This window comes from Macrobrachium nipponense, chromosome 12 (genome assembly GCF_015104395.2).
Source record: "Macrobrachium nipponense isolate FS-2020 chromosome 12, ASM1510439v2, whole genome shotgun sequence".
Lineage (NCBI taxonomy): Eukaryota > Metazoa > Arthropoda > Malacostraca > Decapoda > Palaemonidae > Macrobrachium > Macrobrachium nipponense.
The window spans coordinates 34,417,569-34,427,155 of NC_087205.1; the positions used below are offsets into that span (position 1 = coordinate 34,417,569).

The following is a 9,587-nucleotide window of genomic DNA, read 5'->3' on the forward strand; positions in this document are numbered from 1 at the left end:
TTCTACATGAAATTGCACATTTTATTTCATATATAAAACTTTATGTAACGACAAATTTAAAATAGTGCAAACATTACGACAATCGAACGAAAAAATTTGATTTTTTCAGAAGTTACTGCGCGGACGTAAGGAAAATTTTTTTTTTTCATAAATTTGTCATAAATTGAAATATTGTGCTAGAGACTTCCAATTTGATGCAAAATAAAGGTAAATGATTGAATATTACAAGAATGTAAGAGTTTTAGCTTACAATTTCGTTTTTTGACCATTCAGTCGAGTCAATGTTGACCGAAGGTTGATATTTTGGTACTTATCGTTATTTATATGAAAATATTTCAAAATTGATAAAAGCTACAACCATGGGTTGTTTTTTGTTGTATTCCACAATAAATTGTGCACATTTCCAAATATAAAACTTTATGTAACGGCTAATTTAAAATGGTGCAAACATTACGACAATCGGACGGAAAAAAAATTTATGATTTTTTCAGAAGAGTTATGCGTGGACGTAAGGAAAAAGTTTTTTCATAAATTCACCATAAATCAAAATATTGTGCTAGAGACTTCCAGTTTGTTGTAAAATGAAGGTAAATGATTGAATATTACTAGAATATAAGAGATTTAGCTTACAATTGCGTTTTTCGACCATTTTGGTAGAGTCAAAGTTGACTGAAGGTTGAAATTTTGGCACATCGTTATTTATATGAAAATATTTCAAAACTGATAAAAGCTACAACCATAAGTTGTTTATTGTTGTATTCTACATGAAATTTTGCACGTTTTCATATATAATACTCCATGCAACGGCTATAAAATGGTGCGAAAATTATGTCAAAGTGACAAAATTTTTGAAATGTGTCACTGATGCTTTTTAGTGCGAGAAGAAAGAAATTTGTGCTTGCTGGGTAACGATTGTAAACAAAACAACGCCTTGATCCGTGAGCTTCCAGCATCCCCCAAGGCGCGTGATTCAAAAGTTTTTGCCTAGTAGGCCTATAATTATTTTCCGCGAATTTAAAAAAAAACTTTTTTGTCGATGTACCATACGTCGGTTTGGCACCCGACAGACAATTTTCTTCAATGTTTAATACGTCCAATCAGCGTTAAAGGGTTATCACCAAGCCGGATACTTGCAGTCTCGGGGAATAATAATGGCCTTATATTAGTTCTTAAATGGATCCCTATTCAAGTAGATTAAATACTTTTGCATATATCTTTTTACTTACCGGGCTAAACGTGTAAGTCGTTGGTTAAGAATTGTGAGCTATAAGCAAGACACTGGTAATAGTTACCTTAGAACAATCCTTTTGCACTCGGAATTGTTCACCGGATATATGCTATTCTCAAGTCGAGGGTAAATAAGCACCTTAAAGTAATACTAGAATGTTATCCATTCTTTTATCCCAAAACTTTTGCATTTACAGGCGGCCCTTGGTTAGCGGCAGGGGTTCCGTTCCTGGCCGCAGACGCTAAGTGATTTTCGACGCTAAGCGATTTTAAAGCCCACGGCCGCCGCACACCTTCTTTCGAAATTCTAGACCAGTTAACAGCGCCCTGACCAGTCAAACGGCGCCGTAATCCTGCGATGGCACAAGAAGTAAAATTATATTTATGCAGTATAGCACTGGAATTTACTTTACAGTACATTATAGTATTATAAATACTGTAAAGTGAAAAAAGCCTAGCTTTAATCCTTTGGGTGTCTAGAGTATGTAAAGATATAATAAGGTTTTATAAGTAGTGTACAGGTAGCTGTACTGTTCAAGTTATGATAATTCGTCTTACGATAATCCGATTTTATGAGAGACCAAATTACAATAGCCTAACTTTGTCCCATGAAAGTATGGTTTTAACGTTATACTCGTTGCGTAAACGTGTACAGCCATGAACAAACCGAACGAGAAAAGACTTGTTTTTTTTTTTTCTAAGTACAACTGAATTCGATAACATCCGTTTGGCTTGTATTTCAATCATCATACTATAGTACACTATTACCGTATGTGTTATAAATGATGTGTAGAATAGAACTGAGATATCTTAATGTAATAACTTTATTCGCTATAGATCAAAGATCAATATAGATCAAAGTCAATTGGGAAACATACTGTTAAATTTAAACCTAGTTATAACTGAAGCTGAGAAAACTGTTCAAGTTGCTAATGACTATTATCGTGCATCGGCAACAAGGATAAAACTCCAGTAAACGTATGCCATCAAACACAACCGTAGATAAAATTGAGATAAAATCATTTTAATCAAAACTACTGTGCTTGAAAGAACACATTTAATGTTGGTTTCACGCCGATATAAGATAAATAACGTAAAGTTCGTATTACGATGATATAAAGGAAAATTGTAAATGGAATCAAGTAATTTTTTTACGCAATAAACATGCCGCCAACGTAATCTGTTAACGAAAAAAAAGGAGTTCACAATCGCAACGAGACATATTCAATTCATATTTCCACCTAAAAACACGTCGTGTAAGGAAAAATAACCTTGTCTCATATAAGTCAAGTATCTAGATGTTAGTTTATGCTAACTAGAAGCAAGAAAATTTGCTCAGAATTCTGTTAAATATGGCGAAACAAACTCGTATTCGCCATCAGCTGATTTGAAACCAAAACATTGGCCGCTCCGCGGAATACTGGCTTAGATTTGCCATAGTATTTTATAATACAATAATATGAGAATACATACAATTTTATTGGATACAGTGAATTAATGTATAACTTTTTAAAGGATTTATGGAAAAGATGCACAACTGATAAAATAGCACCATGCAATTTTCGGAACAGTGGCGGACAAGAATGAACATGAAAAAACATCCTCTGACAACGTGGAGGGTAGTTACAAAAGCTGCCTTAATTTGTATCATATTTATGTACAAAAATAAAAATACTCTATACGTAAGACTACATTTTACAGTGACCTGTAAGAATTCCAATGTAACCTCCTTCTAGGAGGAAGGAAGAAGAAACTTCTCTGTCCTGTTGGGGCAATTAAAACTTAATCAGATAGGTTAAACCTAGAACATCTTTATGTCACCCTTTTAGAAACCTAGAACATCTTTGTCAGAGGTTAATCCTGGAAGAGGCTAAGTTAACCTCTTGTTTTGTGGTTTTAGGAATGTAGATGAAGTTGTCAATGGTTTAGTTAACCTTTTGTTTTGTGGTTTTAGAAAATCTAGCTGTCTTTGCTAATGGTTAAGCTTGAAGGCAAAGTTAACCTTTTGTTTTGTGTTTTTAGAAACTTATAACGTCTTTGTCCAGGAACACGAGTTCCTCTATGACGTATTTGATTAGGCTATTGCATGAGAACTAGCTCCATATCTTCTACCTTTATTGAAGGTAAAAATTCATAATGTGAATAGGAGATATAACTTCATTTAGTGTAAAGTCAATTTGTCGCTTCAGAATAGGATTGATGTGGCGCTGTATAAGTACAATTTAGTTTTACCTGCTCACTACCTTAAGTATATAGAATCTTGTTTGAAAACAGTAAAGCTCTTAATCCACTACTAGTAGTGGGTAGTCTTTTCCTGAACCGAAGAAAGAGCAATTCTTTGGTCCTGGGTTGTAATATTTTGGTGAGTGTGAAGGTATAAATTTTTGTACAGGAGCATACTTTTGTGTCATAAAGGTATTTATTTTAAGTGTCTGTTGTTTTATGGGGCTTTTTGACCCAGGCACAGGGGTCCCTTCATACCGCTTCTGTTTCATTCGGCTGAATCAAAGCGTTCTCTGCAAGGCTGCTCTTTGCTACACATGTATGGAAGCCTTGCTCCCTGAATGGAATCCAACTTCTGGTGATAGTAAAGTCCAGAAAGGATTCCGGATCAGGTGAAAATGTTTTGGGTTTCATCCAAGAAACCTTTAGCTCAAATGGCTGAGCAGATTTTTGTCTAGCTGCACTACCCACCATCCTCTTCTTAATGTGGGAATCAGCTAATTTTAGCAGTAAGTAAGATTCATCACAAATAATATGAATTTTCATAAATAGAATTTATAGAATTTATTATTTGCATACTTACCTACTGTTAGAATAGACCCCACCCAGCCTCCCCACAACTTAATGGCTCTCAAGGAGAATTCTGGCAAGGGGTAAAACATTGGAAACATACCTGGTGGAGAACAGGTAAACTAGACAGTCATCCGGACAGCCATTCGATGTTTTGTTTGAATGCCAAATCGCCTAATAGGCACAGAGATATAGCTAATTTTAACAGTAGGTAAGTATCCAAATAATAAATTTTATTATGAAAATATATAATTTGTATTTTTGATAGCTAAAAAACCTGGGATCTTAACATTGACTGCCCACCTCTAGCCACCCCTATTATCTTATCTTTTTCTGGGTTGGAAGAAAGACTAAAATCATCACAGGGTTTAAGTGTGGTCTCTGACCTGCTTCCGCCTCATCACTTAGTAGATGCCAGATGCCACAGATTCTTTGCATTTACAATTTTTTATTGCTTTTAACCAGTTTCCAGCTGGCACCAGAATATATCCTAATGTTAAGACTGAAGAATTGTAATGTATGAAATATACAAATTAATTGAAATTTTTCACTTTTCACATATTTCTGGCTAAGAACTGTTACAATTGAACTCCTTTGTATATTGTTAAGGTGTTTTGTATTTAATCTTAATTGTAAGCAGGTGTTACTTAAGAAGTATGTAATGGTGCTCTAGATGCATCAACATTAGTTTGTGATCAGTAGGAAAACTCTACTCTTTAAGAATGTATATCTATAGCTAAAGTTTGTCAGAGTGATAAGATGTAGCAGGTACCTAATATTGAATTTTAGCTTGGTATACATTTAGTGAACTATTTCTCACCAACAGTCTTCTGGAGGTAGTGACAGTGAATCCACCGGTGAACAGCCACAGCAGCCCCAACCAACAGTTATTCCCAACCAGGACTCGCTCATTCCAGATCTTCTCAATATGGACATCAATGCTCCTCCGGTGGTACCCCAGTCAACTCAGCCAGGTAAGGGATAGTGAAGATTTTATAAAAATCTCTTGAGTTTATGTTATTTTGCTTTTGGTTTTTTTTTAATGTAGTTTCTTGTTGCTAGGTAAAATACAAGCTTTGACAGTAACTAAAGCCATTGGCTGTGAGCATAAAAAATTGCTAGATTAAAAAGCTATTTTGGTAAACCATAGGTATCTAATTATTTAATAGCAAAATGTCTGTCATGTTCTTTATAAAGAAGCTGCTTTTAATTGTATGAATGTCTTGTTTAAACAATATGTAGGTTGCATTATATTTTATGAGAGTTAAGTGGCTTAAATGAAGGTATGTATCCCAATTTTTTTATGGTATTGTGAGAATTCTATCAAATGAACAGTTTCGTACTCTTCTTGTTCAAGAATGGTGACTACATTCTCTATCATTTTTCATCTGTAAGAAAGTGAATTACGGTTTGGTATAGTACAGTATTTGAAACTTTATTAGATTAATTGGATAGAGGCCTCTACATACTTCATGATGTCAGATAACTCTAAATAAATCGGACAAAATCTGTTAACTCCCATGCAGAGAAGAATGGGGCTTTACCATCTGCAGTGTGCCTGACCTGCTCACCATAGACGTGATCCATTCTGTGTATAATTCCATACCTCCCTACCTGTCCAACTTCCTTAAATTTTCTGTGCTCCAGGTTTCACCTCTCCCTTAAAAGCAAGCCCTCAGGGTGACCCCTTACTAGACATACTGTTAGCAATGCCCGTAGAGCAGGGGTTCCCAACTTAGGATACATTTACATTGGATCTTTGGGAATAGCCAGTACAGTGCAATACATGATGTAATCTGCATTGAGATTGCACAATATTGTCTTATTTTTTTTAATTTCCCCATTTTAGTAAGCAAAGCTTTACTTACATTACATGAAGAGTATGGTGAATATCATGTATTTTTCACTATTATGGAACTTCCTGAAACGGTAATCTGTACCGGTAGTGGGTGGCACAGTGACTCTGGCTTGAGTCGCTCAAGTCCTGCTGAAACTCACAGCTGGTAAAGGAAGGTGGTGACAATATCACTATCAGTTTCATTGTTTTTTTTTCTTTTTCATCTTTAATTTTTAGGGGTACAGAAGAACAAAAAGGTTGGGAACCACTGCCATAGAGAGAGATTGGTTTATAAATATGTATGTAGGGAATTGAGAGGTTGCTACTTTTCAAAGGAAATGTGTTGTTGTCTGGATCACTTTATTGTATGGATTTACTCCTTTTGCTTACTGAAGTTAATCCAAGTTTCTTATGGTGACATTTTTTGTTTTTAATGGATGTAAGCTTGGGAACTGCAGGGCTTATGCATAATTTTTACAGTGACAGTGATTTGAGTTTAGTTTTTCACATAAGTAACTTGTCAAGTAATTACATAGCTTTAAGTTCCACTAATACGGCAGCTTTAACTTAAAATTTTGCGGGTGACACTTCATACCATTGTGTAGGTGACCAGTTCTGCCCACTGGCAGGAGAATAGGAATGACTGTAAGCAGAAATCTCAGTTTTTGTTCCCTGCCATCATTTGAGTGTACACTGGTGATGGTAGTAGCTTGTTCATTATTTTCTGGGTATTTAACTGGATTTCAGTTTTGTTCGTCCCACTGGAACGCATATTTAGTAACCTTCATTGGAATCTCAGGATTAGTTTTTCTTGGTTTGTTATTATTGAGTTGGTTCATCAACTAGTCTATTGTTTACCCTTGTGAGCCAGGGATAATAGTTCGGCCCTAAAGTTTTCTATGCCATTCTTTTAGGCTAAACATTGCATTATGTTTTGTTGGTAAACCTTCAGTTTAGAGTTTACCTTAATATTAATTTCTCGAATGAGGTTTTCAGAGTATAAGCACTTGGAAGCTGTTTATTCCCTCCAAGTAATTAGCTTTTGCCAATTTTTTGCCTAGGCTACTCATGAGCTGCCGATATAAGGCGCAATTCACTAGATGTCTTTAACCCTTAAACGCCGAAGCGGTATAAAAAAAAAAAAAAAAATGTCTCCCGTGTACTGGAGGTGTTCAGAGTGAGCGCGGAAGCGGAAAAAATATTTATTTCAAAAAATCACAGCGCGCTTAGTTTTCAAGATTAAGAGTTCATTTTTGGCTCCTTATTTTGTCATTGCCTGAAGTTTAGTATGCAACCATCAGAAATGAAAAAAATTATCATTATCATATATAAATAATGCTATAGATGATAGCGCAAAAACGAAATTTCATATATAATTGTATTCAAATCGCGCTGTGCGCAAAACGGGTAAAGGTAACAAGTTACTTTTTATTCGTTGTAATGTACACTAAATTGCGATCATTTTGGTATATAAAACATTGTAAAACGATAAAAGCAACACAGAGAAAATATTATCACAAAATAATGCATGATTCGTAACGCGCGGACGTAAACAATATTTTTTTCAAAATTCACCATAAATCTAAATATTGTCCTAGAGACTTCCAATTTCTTTCAGAATGAAGACAAATGATTGAATATTACTATACTATAAGAATATTAGCTTACAAATGCAGTTTCGACCATATCTGACGAGTTAAAGTTGACCGAATGTCGAATTTTTTATATATATATTTTTTATATGCAATTATTTCAAAATAAGAAAAGCTACAACTTTCAAATATTTTTAGTTTTATTCTACATGAAATTGCGCACAATTTCATATATAAAACTATATGAAATGCCTAATATGAAACAGAGCAAATATTCCGAGAATGGGACGTACACATTTCGGAGATTTGTGGCAGAGAATCCGCGAGCGGAGGGAAGGAAAGTTTTTTTCTTAAATTCACCATAAATCTAAATATTTTGCTAGAGACTTCGAATTTGTTTCAAAATGAAGATAAATGACTGAATATTAAGAGACTGTAAGAGTTTTAGCTTACAATTGCGTTTTCGACCATTTCGGTAGTCAAAGTTGACCGAATGTGGTTTTTTTTCTATATCGTGATTTATATGCAAATATTTCGAAAATGAGAAAAGCTACAACCTTCAATTATTTATTGTTGTATTCTACATGAAATTGCGCACATTTTCATATATAAAACTTATGTAACGGCTAATTTTAAAATGGTGCAAAACATACCACAATCGCACGTATGATTTTTCGGAAGAGTTCCGCGCGGACGTAAATAAAATGTTATTTTTTTCATAAATTCACCATAAATCGAAATATTGTGCTAGAGACTTCCAATTTGTTTCAAAATGAAGGTAAATGCTTGAATATTACTATAATATAATCGTTTTAGCTTACAATTGCGTTTTCGACCATTTCGTAGAGTCAAAGTTGACCGAAGGTTGAAAATTTGTCACTTAAAATTTTTTATATGAACATATTTCAAAATTGATAAAAGCTACAACCAGGGTTGTTTTTAGTTGTATTTGTGCATGAAATTGCGCACATTTTCATATATAAAACTTATGTAACGGCTAATTTAAAATGGTGCAACATTACCACAATCGCATGTATGATTTTTTTCGGAAGAGTTACCGCGCGGACGTAAGGGAAAAGTTTTTTCATAAATTCACCATAAATCGAAATATTGTGCTAGAGACTTCCAATTAGTTGCAAAATTAAGGTAAATGATTGAATATTACTAAAATATATTAAGAGTTTTTAGCTTACAATTGCGTTTTCGACCATTTCGGTAGAGTCAAAGTTGACCGAAGGTTGAAAATTTGGCACTTATCGTTATTTATATGAAAATATCTCAAAATTGATAAAAGCTACTATCATGAGTATTTTTTCGTTGTGTTCTACATAAAAATGCACACATTTTCATATATAATACTCCATGTAACGGCTAATTTAAAATGGTAAAAAAATTATGTCAGTGACGAAATAATTTCCGAGATGTGTCACAGATACTTTTTAGTGCGGCAAGAAAGAAATTCGCGCTTGCGCGCTGCGTAACGATTGTAAACAAAACAACACCTTGATCCGTGAACTCTCAGCATCCCCCAAGGCGCGTGATTCAAGAGTTTTCGGCTGGTAGGCCTAAAAGTATTTTTCCGCAAATTTTTAAAAAAACTTTTGTATGTCGATGTAAATACGTCCAGTCGGCACCCGAGAGAGAAAAAATGTTGACGTAAAATACGTCCAGTCGGCGTTTAAGGGTTAAATAATTGTCTTAAAAGTAATTTGTGAATGTTCGTTATTCATAGGATACATGTGAGCCACCAATATAGTTTTACTATAAGAATGAATTTTTTAAATTAATGATGTGTATAGAGCTTAGCATGATTCACTAGATGTCCGTTAGGCAATTGCCTTAAAAGTTATTCATGAATATTCTCCATTCATAGGCTTTGTATAAGCCACCAATATAGTGTTCCCCTCATATGTGCAGGGGATGCATACCAGACCCCCCACCCCCACCCCCACCCCACCCTGAATAGCTAGAATCCGTGGATAGTTGAAAACCCCTATAAAAACACTGAAAACTGCCTATGTTAAAACTGAAGAAAAACTCATTAACAATGTTTATACTTGGTTTCATTTTAATAATTTTATCACAAAAAGTGCATTTTATTTATGAAACTGAAAAAAAAAAAACAGGAATTTGTAAAT

The 9,587-nt window shown here is 34.4% G+C and overlaps 1 pseudogene; it reads left to right on the forward strand.

Moving 5' to 3' along the window:
- Positions 1-9,587, forward strand: part of LOC135224485 (AP-1 complex subunit beta-1-like) — a 191,584-nt pseudogene that overhangs the window by 43,881 nt on the left and 138,116 nt on the right.